The following is a 21,071-nucleotide window of genomic DNA, read 5'->3' on the forward strand; positions in this document are numbered from 1 at the left end:
TTTGGTATCGAAATTGCGCCAGCTTTCCCTTTGTCTCCAGCAGTAGGAGACAGGAATACAGTGTTTGGAGGAGAAATGAAAACGTCCATCGTGTTTGGAGACGCTGGTTCACGCAGATGAACAGGGAGTGGTTTCTTGAGAGAGAGAGACAGAGACAGAAAGCAAGTCTAGAATTTGCCGATGAACAGAATGCCGCCATTTGTTGCTTTGTTTGGGTGGCACGAGATCAAAGGAGGCCGATATCCGGTCCGTGGTCGATGGTATTTAGAAACGTGATCTGTAATTAGGAAATTTTGCTGTTTTGACCTTTGTGGCGGGACCCTGACGATGGCTACTATACCCTACAGCGCACTTTATTCCATTCCCTTATGATTACAGTTATTATGTCATGAGGAGCAAGGATGAGGGGTGGAGTCATGATGTCTACCCAAGTGGGGCAACCTTGTCTCCTGCAAAGTGATTAAATATAGAATATGTCTGAATATAATATTAACTTAGATTTGAATTTCATGTTGTGAGATGGTCAGAGCTTGCAAAAAAAGTTGGTGCTGTTCTGGTCGGCTACAGTTTTCGCGCGCTCGCGGATTCAGCAGCAAGAAAAACCATTCTTCCGCTCTGGACTTCACTTTGTGGTGAGCTGCGACTGCTGACAGATGTGCCACCGCTTTGCGAAGCAAAGTACTGTGTAGTGTATTTAACACTATTTTCCAGGATCGTTTTTAGAGTTTCGACAAGGTGTAGTTGCGGTCATTTATTTTAGCCATGTATTTATATTTTTTTATTTTTTTATTTTTTTAGCGTTCTGTGCAGCAATGTATTTCCGTTCTACGTGCACCTGGGAAGATAGTGCAGCATTTTGTGTGCGAGTTTGTTTGAAGTGAATTCCATAAAGCACATCTGCAAATGTATTGAGACGTTACACACTTTACCTAATTTCTTTATGCACGCAAATGTTACAGAGTAGTGGTGGAAGACTGAGAGGTTTCACAAGCGGGGCTTTTTTTATTATTTTTTTAAAGGTTCAGTAGCAGTATACTTCGCAAAATTGAAGCAAACGAGTGTCCAGAGGTATTTCTGATTTCTAAAGGCAGCCCTTGGAGGAGCAGGCTGTGAACTCTGCGGTCTTGCGTCCGTTTCGCTTCCTTAGGTAGGCCGATAACAACTTCCTGACATGGTCTAATGGTGAAATTACACTGCAGCAGTTCGTGGATCACATGAAGAGTGTCCATATCAACATTAAATTTACAATGAAGGTGGAGAAGGATGGCAAGCTACCGTTCGTAGATGTTTTAATTGAGCGGAAGGCAGGAGGCCGGCTTGGTCATTCAATGTACAGGAAACCGAAGCACACTGATCGATATTTGAACGCAGGTAGTTTTCACCACCCTGTACACAAGAAGGTGGTCCTGAATACGTTAATACACAAAGTTGTTTCTGATGACGGCCGGCTACAGTCTGAGTTGCAGTAATTGAAATACGTGTTCTGGGAAAAGGGCTACAGCAAAAGAGACATTGCAAACAGGTGTCACCAAAGAAAGACGCCTTGTGAAACAGCGGAAGAAGCCAAACCCGTGGCTTTCCTGTTATTCTGTGGGGCTTCAAGCAGCAGGTTAGGATATGTAGTAGGTAATGGTTTGTGAGTGAAAGAGGATGGTGTAGGCAGTTTTTGTGGTGTGCTCTGTGAAGCCATCAAGTGTTAGATTAATGTAGGAATTACGAGAACATGGAAACAGACGCCTTCATGCAAGCAACGTAAAGATGTTCAGTAATTATGATTTTCATTTTGCCAGTGTGTTAGTATAGATGAGCTGGGTGATAATCCCACAATGTATGTGAACTGATTGATAAAAAGGGTAATTAGAAATTTCATATTTGGAATGCTTCTAAGATTTGTTAACAGCACATATGTAATTTGATGATTTGCATCTATGTTGGATTAGTGAGAAAAGATAATACTTACTGTAAAAAATCTCATTGATTGTAAGTCAATTAGTAAATATCATATACTTTGTTTTGACCAATTGAACTTCAGTTGTTAAATGTTTTGAAAAGTCAAACTTAACTTGCAATATAATTTCACAAAAAAATAGTGTTAGTATTTCACCATAAGCAGTATCATCTCCCTGCCCAGTTCATATATTTTTAAAGAAGGTGGATTTTCTTAAATGTTCTCGTTTATCAACCAAAAGAATTTCATGTGCATTTCAATTGTTATGGTCAGCATTGCTCACTGCTGAACCTGTAGTTAGCATTCATATTTTTTTGTGGGCGACCAGAATATGTCGTGTTCCACCATTATTGCTTCAGATGTGAGACAATTTAATTTATTGTTCTGTGCACTGGAACCAAAGTTATCAGTTTTGAAAAGAGTCAGAGAATTTAGTGTCTAAAGGTCTAAATGTATTTTGCAGTGACTGTATTTCTTTATTGGTATTGGGAGTTGCGTTACCCAATCAGTTCGTATAAGATTTTGCTTACAATAACACAGAGTAAGTACACCACTTGCAGTTACAACGTGCTAAACAGTAATTCGACTTTAGTATATGTTCCACATTACAGACATTCATTCAACATAATCATGAAGTTTTCATTATAAAAGAAAGTTACACCACCTCCTTTTTCAACGATACTTCCACCACCTACCCCTCCCAGATGATGAGCTTTGCCGTGCTATCTACCCCCCCCCCCCTACGAACTCTAACCCTATCTTCCCCCTCCCACTCCTCAAGGCTCTATCTCTCCTCCTCTTCCCTTCCTCTGAGCGGTTTTCCTGCCTCCTCCACCCACTACCTTCCCCACATACCCCTGCTGTGCTTCCGGACTCCTTCCTGACTTGCCTTCGCCCTCTATCTCCCACTTCGCCCATCTCCTGCCCCTTGATACATCCCCTTAATCTTTGATTTTCATCCCACCCTCCCCAGCCCCCTCCCCCACTGCACCTTCCTCTATGATCTTTTTCCCTCCTCTCAGGCCTCCTATCCCTTGGCAGGTCCCTCACGGCAGTTTTTATGCTTCAACTTGTGTGCTCTGTCTATTACAGTGCTTTTAAAGCTCTACATTCTGAAATGTTTTCATACTGTGCCCAACTTTTAACTTGTGCATATGACTTAAGTGTATTTTATGTGCTCCACGAATCGAAAACTGTGTTTTTTACCTTTATGTCGACTTTTTTAACTGTGCTGCAATGAATGTCTCCATGTCTGTGTATATTTTAACTCCCATTGTCTCACTTATTACGTTCTTATGTCCCCCTTTTTATTGCCTTTTATATGTATATTTTCAGCCTTTTATTATCTTTAATATCGCTCGGCTGAAGAAAGGCGGGTTGGGCCACTGCCAGCCCTCCCCTGTCCATATAGGGCAGGGGAATGAAATCACAATAAAGAAAAAAAAGTCTCAGGAGTCAGCGGTTTTACTCCTGACGATGATGGCGGAGCAAGCCATCAAACCTCAAGGATTTTATTGGAACTGATGTGGCTTGAAAACCGAGAAGATTTTATTCAATAAGTTCCATCAGTTATTAAACAAAATGGCAATGAGAAATCGAATCTGTCTAGTATTTCATTATTGCATAACTCTTTTTCAATTTCATCAAGCGCTTCCTGATAGTCTTTAGCCCATAACCAGATACTACTTTACTTTAACAATTCATGAAGATATGTTGCATTAAGTGCTTGTGTTCTGATGTACTTTCTGTAAAAATTACGTAGACTGTAGAATGGTCTAAGTTCTTTCTTTGTCGTTGGTATTGGAAATTCTGCAATGGCCAGAAGTTTGTTTTTATCAGGCAGAATTCCCTCTTCACTAACCGCTTGAGCTAGAAAATTTAACTCTTTCACACCAACACAGTATTGAAAATTCTTTCTATTGTAAAGAAATGCTTTGTATTGCCTAGAATTGTGTTATAAAGTAATTTGGTGAAAACCTGATCTCACGTCAAGGCTAGTACGGTAATCAGTGTCACGAAATTTGTTCAAAAGTTCTTCCATGGCTTCAGGTTGATCTGTCTCTCTTCTAAGAATTTATTTGTGTGTCAAGAATCAAAGACTAATCTTATACCTCCATCTTTCGTGGAAACAACAACTAGGGAGTTGTTATACTGGCTGATTCTCATCTCTACTACCTTTCATTTCTATAATTTGTGTAGTTCTCTTTCAACAAATTTTCTTTGGCAAATGGAAACATCATAGGGTTTGATAAAAGAGGGTCATGTTGTCTCAGTTCTAATCTACTCATATAGTCTTTCACTTTACTTGGCTTCTCATTAAGGATTTCATGGTAGTCCCACAAAAATACACTCCTGGAAATTGAAATAAGAACACCGTGAATTCATTGTCCCAGGAAGGGGAAACTTTATTGACACATTCCTGGGCTCAGATACATCACATGATCACACTGAGAGAACCACAGGCACATAGACAGAGGCAACAGAGCATGCACAATGTCGGCACTAGTACAGTGTATATCCACCTTTCGCAGCAATGCAGGCTGCTATTCTCCCATGGAGACGATCGTAGAGATGCTTTATGTAGTCCTGTGGGACGGCTTGCCATGCCATTTCCACCTGGCGCCTCAGTTGGACCAGCGTTCGTGCTGGACGTGCAGACCGCGTGAGACGACGCTTCATCCAGTCCCAAACATGCTCAATGGGGGACAGATCCGGAGATCTTGCTGGCCAGGGTAGTTGACTTACATCTTCTAGAGCACGTTGGGTGGCACGGGATACATGCGGACGTGTATTGTCCTGTTGGAACAGCAAGTTCCCTTGCCGGTCTAGGAATGGTAGAACGATGGGTTCGATGACGGTTTGGATGTACCGTGCACTATTCAGTGTCCCCTCGACGATCACCAGAGGTGTACGGCCAGTGTAGGAGATCGCTCCCCACACCATGATGCCGGATGTTGACCCTGTGTGCCAAACACGCATATGACCATCATTGGCACCAAGGCAGAAGCGACTCTCATCGTTGAAGACGACACGTCTCCATTCGTCCCTCCATTCACGCCTGTCGCGACACCACTGGAGGCGGGCTGCACGATGTTGGGGCGTGAGCGGAAGACGGCCTAACGGTGTGCGGGACCGTAGCCCAGCTTCGTGGAGACGGTTGCGAATGGTCCTCGCCGATACCCCAGGAGCAACAGTGTCCCTAATTTGCTGGGAAGTGGCGGTGCGGTCCCCTACGGCACTGCGTAGGATCCTACGGTCTTGGCGTGCATTCGTGCGTCGCTGCGGTCTCGTCCCAGGTCGACGGGCACGTGCACCTTCCGCCGACCACTGGCGACAACATCGATGTACTGTGGAGACCTCACGCCCCACGTGTTGAGCAATTCGGTGGTACGTCCACCCGGCCTCCCGAATGCCCACTATACGTCCTCGCTCAAAGTCCGTCAACTGCACATACGGTTCACGTCCACGCTGTCGCGGCATGCTACCAGTGTTAAAGACTGTGATGGAGCTCCGTATGCCACGGCAAACTGGCTGACACTGACAGCGGCGGTGCACAAATGCTGCGCAGCTAGCGCCATTCGACGGCCAACACCGCGGTTCCTGGTGTGTCCGCTGTGCCGTGCATGTGATCATTTCTTGTACAGCCCTCTTGCAGTGTCCGGAGCAAGTATGGTGGGTCTGACACACCGGTGTCAATGTGTTCTTTTTTCCATTTCCAGGAGTGTATTTCGTGCATTACACAATACGTTTTTCATTTATAGCAGCACAGCAGAAGAGCTCAGGATATTTGTGCCAAAGCTCAACCTCAAGAATGAAGATCTACAACTTACGTAAATTTCACTAACATTTTTGGTAACAACTCTTCACTCTAAATTAATGAACAGATCTGATTTTTTTCAGCTCAGTCAATTTGTTGAGATATTTGCATTTCAGTTGATGGAGGCCTGTTTTTTAAATTCTTATGGTTCACAGTCTTATTGTGGCTGCAAATCTTCGCATAACTTTTGGCACAAACTTTCAACTTTTATAAGTCGGAAAATATTTTATTTATCATCAATCCACATTACACATCCCACACCACACTGACTTCTTTGCTATCAGTAAATCTGTTTTAATGTCGCGGAGAAGTTGGGACATGTATAAGTCTGTACCCAGAGCAAATGCACATTAAGTTTCAAGTACAATAATTGACTGAAACAGTGCTATGCTTGACTTTGGATGTGGACAGTGCTATCTGGCAAAACTTGTGTACATGTGAAAGTGTGGACCATCGGCGATGCTGAGTATTTTTCTCAGATGAGTACATTTATTGATTTTCTTTCCTTTCGCTAGTTTCAGTGTTTAAACAATTTGATGATAGGAAGTGAGTTCGTTGTTCACACCACACAGAGAATACTGCATGTGACAATTTTGAAAGAATTTTTTAGGCTTTGTGTGATTTGTTTGATAAAGATTTTGCCAATATGAATCAAAGTAATTTAGGTCAAATAGGCGTGACGAGCACATCTGGATGTCGGCTACACTCGTCGACTTCAAACACAAATTTTCCAGATTATAATCATGGAAATACATCCAGCAGTTCATCGTCACCGTTTCAAGGTTTTCAGCAGATAAGACAGCCAGTTAATTTAATTGTACAACTTTCGCAGCTAGTAGATGGTAAATTATCAGAACAAAATATAAAAATGTATGATAATTTTAAAATGTTGATAAAAATATGGACCAAAAAATTAAAAGAATGGATGTACGAAAAACTGAATAATAGCCTAAACACAGTTACAGAGGGTACTGTTGCAGTAAAAGACATTAGATACTACTAACTGACGAGTACATGATGTAGAATTAGAAGCTGATTGTTAGAAGAAATTTACAGACATTGAATTAAAAGTGGTTAACAGTCGAGTGTATGTAATGGAAGAATGAGTAAAAGAGACTGAAAATATTGTCATTGATGAGTTAAGTAGGAGTAAATCTAAGTTCGAAAAAGAGAGTAATTACTTTGAGGAAAAGTTAAAATTAAATTCAGTGCCTGTTACAGAACAAATTTCTTCTGTTAACAATGAAGTTAAAACTTGTGCTCAAAATCTTCAAACAGTCAACTCCAAGTAGACAATCTGAAAACAAATATGTTTAGTAACACTTATAGAGGTGGCAGCATGTTTGTAAATTTTTCCGAGGGTAATTTAAATTGCATCCCATGGATTTTGTATACCAGTGCGAGGATAGTTTCACATCTGGTATGCCAGAATTGCTTAAAATAAAATCAGTGGAGCGTTTTCTGGATGGAGAAGTTTTGTCCTGGGATAACTAGCATATTAACCCAGAAATAAAATTTACTGATTTTGAAAGATTATTTTTGAACAAATTTAGGTCAGAAGGTAAACAGATAAGAATTAGGACAATATTTGGAAATGGTAGCAAATATTGTGAAGACAATAGGAAGGCTTGGGAATTTTTTGAGAGACAGCTTCGAACATTAGCACACCTTGACAAGTCATTAGACAAGCTTATACAAACTGACGCACTGAAACAACACTTGCCTGTGTTCAGTGGGATCTGATCTACAGATAATACGATTAGATAGAAGAATTTTTTAAATATGTTGACAAACTGGATCCTGCCTGTAAAAATAATGACAGGTCAAATAACAGCCACAGGAAAACCAGTTCCAAGATGGGGTGGAGGTCCCCTTAACACCTCAACAACAACAGAAATACGTAGGACTAAAAATAATGATAGTAATAAAAAGAGAATATAACATTTATGGTAATAACCATCTCAATCAGGATAGGAATAATGACTATTTTAATAACAATCACAGAAATAAAGTGATAATACTGAGAGGAGAAACTATAATAGATCAAACAAGAATAGGAAGGATAGACAGAAAAACGGGTAACCACATCATTGGGAGCCTGTTGGTTTAAGGTGAGAATAGCTAGAAAGAAGTCTAAGAGTACAAGAGGGAGATGTAGTACAGATTACAGATACAACACCAGACATGGTTGTGATTACCTGGTAATCACAGTTAATTTTGGGAGTGAATTTTTGGATTTCACACTACAAGAGATGAGCAAAGACAATAGAAAGTCAGAAAATCAGTTTGAGCTTTGTAGTGATGTAGTCTTTTCATGATGAGTGTATGTTAAGTTATGACGAATATGGTTGAGCCAGTATGTTTTATGATGATGTAATGTCAGTATTATCTGAGGTAGATGTAGCACAAGTTGATAAACTTGTTCAGTATCGAAGTAGAATGATGTTTTGATAATTGATTTTGTTTGTATGCTCATTGGCGCTAAGAAAACTGATACTGACGAAAATATTAAAAAGCGTGAAATACCTGGTAGCCCATACATCGAGATTTCTGTTGGCACTTGGAATGGAATTTGTTTAGTAGACATGGCTAGTCATATTTGGGGCGTTTCTGGTAAGTTAAGAGATAGATTGAAGAACACATAATATTGTACAATATTTACTACCACTGGTGTTAGAATTAAAGAAGCAACAAGGAAATTTAGTAAACTAATTAGTAGAGAAGCTCTGATTTCATTCACATTTGGTCATTTTACGATTGACAAGGTTGTCTAGCGGTAGCTGAAGTGAACGTCACATTCTATTAGGGAAAGTGTGGATAGCTGTAGTCACTTGACTGAAAAAATATAAAGTTATGCTTTGTATACCCAAAATGTTGAATTTACGGAAAAGTAAATTACATGAGAGATTTAATGAAATTTGTATTAATCAGTGAAGTGGTGTTGAAGTCTTTTATTATAGGAATTACACTGAGGAGAATGATGAGTCTTATGATAACCATTTGATTAGTGACAGCATTTCAGCTACTTTCAGGTAACATAAACACAGCAGATAATTTGAGTATTACAGAAAGATATGGTTTTGATATACACTCCTGGAAATGGAAAAAAGAACACATTGACACCGGTGTGTCAGACCCACCATACTTGCTCCAGACACTGCGAGAGGGCTGTACAAGCAATGATCACACGCACGGCACAGCGGACACACCAGGAACCGCGGTGTTGGCCGTCGAATGGCGCTAGCTGCGCAGCATTTGTGCACCGCCGCTGTCAGTGTCAGCCAGTTTGCCGTGGCATACGGAGCTCCATCACAGTCTTTAACACTGGTAGCATGCCGCGACAGCGTGGACGTGAACCGTATGTGCAGTTGACGGACTTTGAGCGAGGGCGTATAGTGGGCATGCGGGAGGCCGGGTGGACGTACCACCGAATTGCTCAACACGTGGGGCGTGAGGTCTCCACAGTACATCGATGTTGTCGCCAGTGGTCGGCGGAAGGTGCACGTGCCCGTCGACCTGGGACCGGACCACAGCGACGCACGGATGCATGCCAAGACCGTAGGATCCTACGCAGTGCCGCAGGGGACCGCACCGCCACTTCCCAGCAAATTAGGGACACTGTTGCTCCTGGGGTATCGGCGAGGACCATTCGCAACCGTCTCCACGAAGCTGGGCTACGGTCCCGCACACCGTTAGGCCGTCTTCCGCTCACGCCCCAACATCGTGCAGCCCGCCTCCAGTGGTGTCGCGACAGGCGTGAATGGAGGGACGAATGGAGACGTGTCGTCTTCAACGATGAGGGTCGCTTCTGCCTTGGTGCCAATGATGGTCGTATGCGTGTTTGGCACACAGGGTCAACATCCGGCATCATGGTGTGGGGAGCGATCTCCTACACTGGCCGTACACCTCTGGTGATCGTCGAGGGGACACTGAATAGTGCACGGTACATCCAAACCGTCATCGAACCCATCGTTCTACCATTCCTAGACCGGCAAGGGAACTTGCTGTTCCAACAGGACAATGCACGTCCGCATGTATCCCGTGCCACCCAACGTGCTCTAGAAGGTGTAAGTCAACTACCCTGGCCAGCAAGATCTCCGGATCTGTCCCCCATTGAGTATGTTTGGGACTGGATGCAGCGTCGTCTCACGCGGTCTGCACGTCCAGCACGAACGCTGGTCCAACTGAGGCGCCAGGTGGAAATGGCATGGCAAACCGTTCCACAGGACTACATCCAGCATCTCTACGATCGTCTCCATGGGAGAATAGCAGCTTGCATTGCTGCGAAAGGTGGATATACACTGTACTAGTGCCGACATTGTGCATGCTCTGTTGCCTGTGTCTATGTGCCTGTGGTTCTGTCAGTGTGATCATGTGATGTATCTGACCCCAGGAATGTGTCAATAAAGTTTCCCCTTCCTGGGACAATGAATTCACAGTGTTCTTATTTCAATTTCCAGGAGTGTATATATATCTGGGAAAACGATACGTTATAGTGTCAGTGTATTGGTTTGACGATTGCTTCAAGGATGTCATCAGTGAACAAATTATTCCAACATTTAGCTGCACTCTTAGAGTTCTTAGCATTTCCTACAACTCTAGGAAGGTGAATGATGATGTTGTTAGGTCTGAAGCAGTGCCTTTTTCCCAGACGGCGTTTTGGCCATTTTGGTCCTCTTATCTCTTCCCAAATAAAAAATTCTTGTTTTGTTGTGTCTTCCTTCTTCATCTTCAGGAGTAGCCTCACCATCTTGCTCGGTTACAAAATCATCTTTATATTCTTCCACCTAGTTTTGTGAACTAATGTCACTCTCATCACCAATATCGTTAGAACACATGGGGTCTTTCTCGTCATTGCACATCAGCAAAGCCTGTATTTATTCAAGATGACATGGTTAGACAAATCGTTATAGTTCCATGCCATATCTGTGGAGAATCCGGAGTGTGAGAGAAAACACCTGGATAATTATGTAGTCAGGTGCAATGTGCCTGGAAGGCCAGCTCAGTATACTCCGATTTTCACAAAATATTCAAAACATTCACACTACTAACCAATCAAGTGAGAAATATAACAACTCCGGTGAAAAACAGTCAAAACTACATACCTCTTTAAATGAGACATAATCGGGCGCAATGAGCTTGAGCATCTGCTCATCGCGGAGATCACGTGAAAACTAATGGAGTGGATTGTATACAGCTCCTGAAGACAGGAAGGTACAAATGTAAGGGGAAATCCCACGCCGCCTAACTGGGTAGGAGGGAACGAAAACACGTCAGCTGTGTTTGTCAGGCTGCTTGCGCCCAGAAGAGGGTTAACATAACGAGTATCGTGAAGATAGTTATTTTTTGTTTTGTGCGACGTGTTCCACTGCAATTTTACTGGGATGAGCATAATTTGAATACCGTTATTATTTTGTCTTAGTTTTCATTTCATTCGCGTAAATTAGAGTAATTTTAGGAACAGTTTTCAGGTCTGTAATACACATTAGAGTGTCTTCACTAGTATCCGCACCTACACTTTACACAAATCTCATAAGCATTTTCTATGCATATATGTTACAAGTGCAATGTATAAACCAAATTTTTATTGGTATAAACCGCTTCTGGGTCGTGTGCATCCAATGTTTCCTACAGCATTGGACGTCTACAGAAGGCTTTTTTCATTACTAACGAAAAATAGTGCTGATGGAAACGGAAGAACTGCCGACTTTACAATCTGCAAATGATGAGCGATAAGCAGCGACCCACGCAAAATTTAGCAAGCGGTTTACTGCCTCTCGTCAGCAATACCGTAAGTGCTTCTGCATGTATCGAGCAGGAGCATTTTTTGAGTAATTATACAAGAGCTACAATGAAAGGACGAACGAATCACTCTCCCCACTGCAAATAATGTACAAACTCCTCAAATCAGTGAAGATCTTTGTTCACTGATTTGCTTGAGTTCTGTTTCTCCAAAATTAGCCTTAGATTCATTATTATTCATTACTTGCAGAAAAACCTGTTTCAGAAAATTAAAGAAATAGACTGAAAATCCACTGTTGGAGAACTACATGTCAAGCAAGTTTCTCAAAAAGGTATGGATGTGGATTTGCTGCAGAAGCATATAAAAACAAAATGTGACACCTCACTGACAATCCACCCGCACACATTTACTAATCTTACATATTTCTGTTAACGGGCCTAGTTCACAGTTGGCGAAAACCTATTCAAAAATGGCTCCCAATGTTTTCGTTTGTTAAACTTTATTCACTGCAAGTTCAACATTTATCATTCATATCAGTGGAACTCCAAACACAGCCTTATTCTTGGTTGGTGCGACTAACTTCTTTGGTGTTCGTGCACATGTTGGTTTGGGTTTGGCTTAAGTATGGATTTGTGAAGTGCGTGTATTAAATAAAGGAAGTGTGCGTGATTAGCAAAAGTTTTGCAATTAACTTTCCTGGTGGCAGGAGAGTAGCTTGATAACTCAGTTAGGTAATTACATATTTTTTGAGTAGTATTACCATATATGTCAAAACTTGGCCGGCCCCCGCATAAAATATAATCGAGGTGAACTGATTTAGTCATTGTGCGAGCAAAGGGTTAATTCTTTCATTTCGTTGTTTAACGCCCGTCAGACTAGTAGTTTCTTTCAGTTTGCCTATGATAAAAGTTCCGCGTGTGTACAAAATTTATGGTTCATTGTAGTCATAGAAATTAAATCTTGCGAAGTTTACTGAATATTCATCTGTGCAGAATCAAACCGGATATAGATATGACCCAAATTGCGAGAAACCGCCTTGTTTATGAAACAGCGTTCTTTTCTGGCACATTTCATAACACGTGATTCACAGGACAGAAGACTGATAAAAATATTTCAGAAATTTTCATCGCTACCTTTGAAGTTCGTAACAATGCACCAAAACCTCAGAAACTGGCAAAAAATTTTACTAACCAGACCATCGTTTTGCAATGAAATTGACCTCTCATCGAGTCTATTTCCCAATCATCTTGACTAGTAATTACGGCACCATTGTCAGCCTCAAACTGTTCTAGGTAGATGTATGTTTGGCAAATAATTTTTCAGATGATAAATATGTCTGCTTAATATAACAATAAAATTTATTGAAAGCGTTACATACATTCAGGAGTCAACTTACATAGACTTGTATTACATTTAAATCTAGTGCCAAATGTCAACTCTTTTTCCATTCACATCACTTCAGCTGACACCAGGAACATGGTGGTTGGTACCCTGTGCTCTGAATTCCATTCATTGTGTTCACATTCTACAGAAAAACTTCGTAAATAGAGTTTCGTTGAGTGTTCAGAGGAAATAAGTCTGGAATTTTCCATAGAAAATCTTGAGTGTACAATTATTGATGAACATATATTGTGGAATAACAGGTCTAGTTCTTTAATTGTTGTTACCAACCCTATTATTTTTGTACCTATTCTGGTGGTGGTTTTAGAAAATGGATTACTGTTCACTGTGTGAACCTGAACTAACAAAATTTTGGTGGTGTTACATGGATATTTTCTGAGTATTTTGTGTGTATTGCACTGAAAATATGTGGACAACAGTGCAGATGTCTAAGATATGTACTGTGTGTTTTGTTTGGAAACAAACTTGGTCTGCCCTCTTGCTATTGACAACAATACCCATTCTACTAGTTGCTCTCAAGCTTTCTTTCAGTAGTGCTTTGTTGTGACTCAGGTTTGTTTTTCCATCAGTGTTAATTGTATGTTGAGAATGATGCACAGCAAAAGGCCTATGAATTGATTTACTGATGAAGGGTTGCAAAAGTACAATGCTGTTGCTGCAGGAACGGCTAAGCTCAGCAGTATCGCACTGCTCTTCCATTACATTAAGGAGACACATAAACGAGATGCATCTCGGACAACTTTTCATCAATAAACCTATACCTACTGCTGTGTAATATTGTTAATGTTCATCTAACACTGCCAATAAAACCAACCCAAACCAGAACCTACCAGTACTGAATGAAAGCGTGTGTTTTTTCTCTGTTATTCTCATACACCACAGCAAAAAACAATGAACACAGCATGTCTGACTGTTGTAGGTGTGCTGAAATTAGTGCGTAGAGGACAAATGCACGCTTGCCAAAGTTACAACACTTGTAATGTGTAAGGCTACATTTATTTTGAAATTGCCAAGTGGGACATAAATTACAAAGTAATAAACTGCCCTCATTTTATTTACCATTCTACACCTCAGTAGGCCACTGGTAAATAACATTTAGACAAAAAGTATATCGATCGTGGCTCGCTAGTACCCTAACATCCCAGCCTCCTCCTCCAGGGGCTTGAACCATTTTCCAAGCCTGTTGATTGTATCAAACTCTGGGGCGCATTGGCATTGTGGATGGCTACGATTGCATTGGGACAAAGTTTGGGCATGATGCGATGTACAGAAGCCTACCTTCACATGAACAACGGGCATGTGTATCTTTTTTTGCATAATTTATTTGTCTTCAGATGCATATCTGCTTGTCTGAATCCTCAGGTTCTCTGTAGGGTATTCTTGTACTGAATCATAATACATTGTCAGACAAACCATTGGCTTCTGGATCTATTTTTATTCGCATTATTTGCTTGTTTAATTGCCTCATTTCGTTTGTACCTATAATAGCCAAATACCCTTTACATGTAAGTATCACATTGATATCCATGCAAAGTAATTTGTCTGTGCATGCATGACTGAGTAAATGAATGAAATAAAGTGCAATACAGGTACAAAGGTACTGTTAGTAAAGATAATAAGTCAGATGAAATGCTATTACTCTGTAATTAGCCACCATGGACCCTCCAGAGTTTTGTCAGTGTTCAGTTCACGATGTAGAATGTGTTATATAAGAAGTATTAAATCATTTTAATCATAATGGTTTCAGTTTTTCCATTTTCTTGGGAAACTTATTATGCAGCTTGATTTCCAGGGTGAAATATATAGTTGTGTTGTTTGTTTAATTTTTCTCTGTGCATTTAAGTCCAGTCCTCTTGCTCCGTGATGAATTAGTGTTATGTCCGTAATAGATTGATAGATGAACCCTGTTGATGCACGCTATTTTTTCCTTCATCTAAGGTCATCTCTGTAATACAGGATTTGTCATCATAATAACTAAATAACTGACACAATGAAAATAAATAACTCCAATATACATACACACTTAATATACAAGTAGCTACCACTAAGACCTGATACTTTAATAAATAAAACAGCTCTTCAGATACCTAATTACTTAACAAGTGACTTGATATGTTAAATATTTGACTTTAAACATGTAAGTGAGAAAAAGTTGAGGTGGTTTGTAACTGTGCTTAAAGTTTGTTGGAAGTCACTAAGTACTCATTATCAAACACTGGATGCATATAGTGCTATGAATTAGCACTCCATTATAAGCAAAAGCAGGTTTTCCACACATGTCAATGCTTATTCCATCATCTCTCCTGACCCATGCATTGTATAATGTAATTATGCAGTTAGTTCAGTGGTAATACGGGTACTGTCTGCAAACTGTGCAATGAATAGCCAGTATTAAAAAAAAAAAAAAAAAAAAAAAAATAAAAAAAAAAAAAATAGTGTGAATGTTGTATTGCATGAACAGCAAAGATGTAGTAAGCAATGAACTATCTTCATTTCATCATTTTAAGGATGGTGCCAGTGAGAGAAAAATTCCTAAGGTTTGAAGTTACGTAGTTACTTGTCTTACTGTGTTAAATTGTAAATTCTCTTAACGAAAAGGCTGGCACCTTTTTAAATTCAGTCAACAATTTTCAAAATATTGAAAATCAACGTTTTGTTGCCCCTGGAAGCCTGTAGATAGGCAACCTGCTACTGGATCTGGGATCTGTAGATATTTAAAGACAGGACTGACAGTCATCTGGCCTTGCAGAAGGAACCATCGTGGCATTTGCTAGAAATGATTTGCAATAACCTTGGGAAAATATAAATTGGAATGGCTATGAGAAAATCCACCCTCCCGAATACGATCAGTGTCATGACAGATCATACACAATTTGCACCAAGCGTCTTATAATAAAAACATAGGTTTGCACTGCACGCAGTATGGTTGCACATTGGTGAGTCAGGACCATGAGCATGCATGTCTCCATGCCATACCTTCAGTCTACTTGGAAAACTGAGTCAGCATCCATCTTGATGAATGAGATGTTTAGTTTGGGAGAAATACAGGATGGGGCGATTAAAAGAGGCCTAGAGAACAGAGTTCCAGGGTACAAAGAAACACAGCAGAGGAAAGGAAATTTGGTACTAACCTGATTATAGCAGATGTTGACAGATCACCACTCATGCCATGGCACTTTTGGGCCTTGCTCAGTAAGTTACTGAAAGTGGATCAAAGCTGGAGTGGCCCCCAGGGGGCTCGCCACTCTTAGGCGGGTTCATGCCTGGCTATCATGGGGCCCAAGCCTTTGCAGCATTTTTTTTTTTTTTTTTCTTCCATGCTGCATGTCTATCCTCTTGCTATTCTCTTTCCTCTCCCTTGGGAGCATTTCTAGGGTATTAGTGGGAACGTCCTGTGTTCTGTCACTAACGTGTGAACAGTCTCACCTTTGTTTTTGTTCCCTTTTCCTTTCTGTTTCCCTTCTCCTCTCGTTCCTCCGCTTCGGGGTTTGAGGATCCTCTTTTTTTCTTCTTCCTCCCTGTGTGCTCCTGAAGGCCGTCTGATGCGTAACAGGTGACTGGGTAACGCGTAATTCCCAGCCCTGGGTCGGCAGGTAGGGTTCGCAAGTACCCTCTGGTACAGGCCAGGCCCACGGAGGAGTGATTGCCTAAGCTGCAATCTTCCTAAATTACCACTTGGTCCCTGTCAGGGGGTGTGCCCCCTTGTGAGGGCGGGGGGTGGGGGCAGTTGGAAGGAGTGTGCTATTGGAGACACTGGCAATCGTTGGGATTTCCTCACGATGAGTCAATGATCTTCCCACTCAACATCTACTAAATGAAAACGTAATGAGGCTAATGGTTCACCGTGGTTCCTTGTGGTGTCACATTCTGTAGACAGTCTGTCTTTGCCATGGTAAATCCATTTATTATTCAGAAAGGTGTTGATGCAATTGCTGGCCCTGTGAAATCCTGCTCTTGTTTATGGAATGGCACTTTGCTTCTGGAGATCGCTTCTGGTTCTCAAGCACAACTGTTGCTTGCTGCCTCGCTTCTCCATGGTTACCCTATCCGTGTCGAGACCCATAGACTTTGAATTCTTTCCGCGGTGTAATTTACACCAGGCTGCTTGACGGTCGAACCGAGACCGAAATCCAAGCTTACCTCTCTGATCAGGGTATCATTGCCATCCATTGTGTAATAAAAATGCTTGATTCTTCCTTAGTGCCCACGTGCACTCTCTTTCTCACCTTTGATAGAGTGGTGCTTCCGTCCAAGCTCTAAGCAGACTATGAAATTATCACTGTCCGGCCGTACATTCCGAACCCAATGTGCTGCTACCAGTGTAGTCGTTTCAACTACACTAGAACATCTTGTCAACACCCAGCTAAATGTGTCACCTGTGGTAGGGATGCACGTGAGGGCGATTGTCCACCTCCTTCTCCCCACTGGTATCAACTGCAGTGGTGGCCATGCTGCCTCCTCTCGGAATTGGCCCGTGTATCTTGATGAGTGGGCTGTTCAAGAGATCTGGGTAAAGGAAAAGGTGCCGTACCCAATTGCTCACAAGTTACTGGCTTGTCACAAATCCTCCATTCTCCTGTCTGGTACCCTCACTCCATGAAGGACATGACCATGTAGACATGCAACCTGCAATTCTGATCTGAAATTGTGAAATAGCGCAGTGTCAAGGTAGAAGTGGCCCCTCTCCCCCACCCTGTCCTGCTGTGCAACAAACCATCAAGGGGTGAAGCCACCAGCTACACAACCGGTAGCCCGTAAGGCCAGGAGGAGTACTCCCATTAAGACTTCCTCCAGCCAAACAACACCCAAGTCTTCCTCTAACCAGACGGCTTCGAAAGAGTCCACCAAAGGCTAACAGTCTTCTTTGCCAACTCGTAGGTCCTCTTCGATGGTGTCACCATTTGGTACCCTAGCCCTGCTGGTCTCTTTATCACTGGTGCGCACCACCAACCTTTTTTCAGCGTTTTACTCAATGGACCGACCGCACATGCACTCCGATGCTTCAGTGGACGCCATGGAGCAGGATCCTCCTGCCTCTGTGCCCTGTAGCAGTGACTCTACACCGGCTGTTAATCAACGGATGCTGAGTTGACATCCCCACATATCTTCCTCATCATGACTGTCCTCCAATGGAACATTCACGTCCTTCCGTTCCACAAAGAGGATTTGCGGCTGCTTTTAGCATTGCAGGATCCCCTTGTACTCTGCGTCCAGGAAACAAAATTGTACCCTCACGACTGTTTTGAGCTAACACATTACTTACTGATTCATTTCGACTTTACCCCTGAGGTCGGCATTCCATCTCATGGGGGCGTCTTACTGCACATATGGGATGACATTCATAGACAACCCATCTCCACGACTACCTGTCTTCAAGCTGTTGCAGTTTGCCTTTTCCTTCCCCACGTGAGTTTTAACCTCTGTACCATTTATCTACCTCCATAATTCGATGTCACCAGAGCAATCTTCCTTCAGCTTATTGGGGCAGCTACCTCCCCCATTTTTGCATCATCCCCTTTGGGGTTCTTCCAGGACCTGTCAGAGAGTTGCCCTCTTGGCTAGCCTTTTTAACCTCTTGTGCCTTAACACTGAAGTACCCACTTCTCTTTCCGACTCCTCATACACCTATTCCCGTTTGGACCTATCCTTTTGCACTGCTCAGTGCGTCCATCATCTTGAGTGTTCCTTTCTGACACTTACTCAAGCGACCATTTCCCATGTGCTTTCCATTTGCTGTCTCCTACCCCCCATCCGCTTGCACATCCAAATTTCAGCTTACTAAGGCTGACTGGCAACTTTATTCCTCCCTGGCAACCTTGAAAGAACAAGATTTTCCCAGTTGTGATAACTAAGTGGACTATCTCACCTACGTTATCCTTAGTGCTGCACAACATTCCATTCCTCGCACTTCCTCATTACTATGTCATGCCCCTGTCCCTTGGTGGACTGAGGCATGCCGCGTTGCAATTTGCGCATGGAGATGTGCTCTCTGCTTTTTTAACCCTCATCCTGTGGTGCTAACTGCTTTCATTATAAACAGATGTGTGCGAAGTGTCGTCGTGTTCTTCAGAATAGCAAAAAGGCTAGCTCGATCATGCTCTCAGTTTATGCCGATGGTCCTCCACCTCAGGGCTGGACACCATCCACATTCAGATGTTGCAGCACCTTTCTCTTGTGGGAAAGCACTTTCTGGGCCGAGGGCACATTTCCCAGACATTGGCATGAAGCCACTGTCATACCCATACTTTAAGCCCGGTAAGAATAAAAATCTTCCTTCTAGCTACTGCCTCATCTCTCTTACCAGCTGCATTTGCAGGGTGATGGAACATACGATTCATGCCCGGCTGATATGTTGGCTCGAGTCTCGCAATTTACTGACGAATGCACAGTGTGAATTTCAATTGCAGCATTCTGCAGTTGACCATCTCATTATTTTGTCCACCCGAGTTGTGAGTGGTTTCCTGCAGAAATCCCAGACTGTGGCTTTGTTTTTGGATTTGGAGAAGGCCTACGACACCTGCTGGAGAACTGGTATCCTCCATACTCTTTACACATGGGGTTTTCGTGGGCGCCTGCCGTGTTTCCTTCAGGCATTTTTAAAAGGTAGTGTTTTCAGGGTGTGTGTGTGTGTGTGTGTGTGTGTGTGTGTGTGTGTGTGTGTGTGTGTGTGTGTGTGTGTGTGTGTGTGTTCTGCCTTGTTGGACACATTTATCCAGGAAGACGGTTGCCTCGGGGTTCTATCCTGAGTGTTGTCCTCTTTGCTATTGCCATTAGCTCTATCATGGCCTCTCTCTCCCACCGGGCATCTCTGGGTCGCTTTTCGTTGATGATTTGCACTTATCCATGGACCTGTCTCACTGAGCGGCATCATCAGTGGTATCTTTATCATCTTTACTCCCGGATCTTTGACAGTTGCTTTTGCTTTTCCACTGACAAAACCGTCTGTATGAATTTCTGGCGACGCAAGTGGTTTCTGCCACCATCTTTTTATCTTGGGCCTGTTGTTCGTCCTTTTATTGACACTATGAAATTCCTTGGGCTCTTGCTCGTTAGGAAACACTCTTGGTCCTCCCTTGTATAGTACGTGGTTCCTCAGTGTCCTGTGTCTCCTCCATGGTACCTGTCCCTTGGCCGTTCAAAACTCAACTGGGTGCTTTGTTTATGTGTCTGCACGCCCACCCCTCTTACACTGTCTCAACACTATCCACCATCGTGACATCCATTTAGCTACAGGTGCCTTTTACACCACCCTGGTTGAGTCTGTATGCTGAAGCTGCTGAACTACCCCTGTCCTACTGATGTGACTTTCTCTTCAGCAGGTATTCGTGCCATTTGTCTGCCATGCGTGGCCACCCATCCTATGCCTCCTTCTTTGATGACTCCGTTGATTGTCAGTATGGGGCTCGTCCTTCTCTGTTACCGCCTGGAGTCCGCTTTTGGCACTTACTACGGCAGCTTAACTTCACACTACCTGCACTTTTTCCAGTGGGTGTGAACCCTTCACCACCTTGGCTTCGTGAAGTGGCCCATGTAACCTTGGCCTTCCTTTGCTTCCTAAGGACACTACTCCAGCCTCTGTCTGTCGCCTTCAGTTTCATGACTTTCACATGTAACTTCGCAATAGTAGCTTTGTACACTCTGATGGCTCTTGGACTGACCGTGTGATCGGGTGTGCCTTTGTCATTGGCACCTGTATCTTTTGATACCAGCCTCCGGTACACTCCTCAGTACTTACAGTCCAGCTCTTCGCCTTGTATCAGGCCACAGAGCAAATTTTTCAATTTCGTCCTCTGCTCAACTCACTCAGTGCCCTTCAAAGTCTCTGTGCACTGTACATCGCCCATCCCTTAGTGCAGCGGGTCCAGGAAAACTGTCAACTGCTCACTCTTGGTGGAGCCAGTGCAATGTTCCTGTGTGTTCCTGGTCATGTCGGTCTGCCAGCAAACAAGGCTGCTGCTGCCAAAGCTGCAGTCCTAATACCTCAGCCTGCGAGTACCTATATTCCCTCCAATGATCTCTGCATTGCCGTCTGGCAGGAGGTGATGTTCCTTTGGCGTCGCCAACGGTCCTCCCTTCACGGGAATAAGCTCCGGCTTATTAAGCCTCTCCCAGCGGCTTGGATGCCCTCCTCTCAGCACTCCTGCCAGGAGGAGGTTATTTTA

The 21,071-nt window shown here is 42.8% G+C and overlaps 1 protein-coding gene across 1 annotated transcript in view; it reads left to right on the forward strand.

The window, feature by feature from the left end:
* The first annotated feature begins 12,073 nt into the window (after positions 1-12,073).
* The window catches only part of LOC126284591 (T-complex protein 1 subunit epsilon), a 28,150-nt gene continuing 19,152 nt past the window's right edge, over positions 12,074-21,071 (forward strand). The window contains exon 1 of the mRNA XM_049983634.1: positions 12,074-12,239. The gene's annotated coding sequence lies outside the window, so the exon portion shown is untranslated. The remainder of the gene's footprint in view (positions 12,240-21,071) is intronic.

This window comes from Schistocerca gregaria, chromosome 8 (genome assembly GCF_023897955.1).
Source record: "Schistocerca gregaria isolate iqSchGreg1 chromosome 8, iqSchGreg1.2, whole genome shotgun sequence".
Taxonomy (NCBI): Eukaryota; Metazoa; Arthropoda; class Insecta; order Orthoptera; family Acrididae; genus Schistocerca; species Schistocerca gregaria.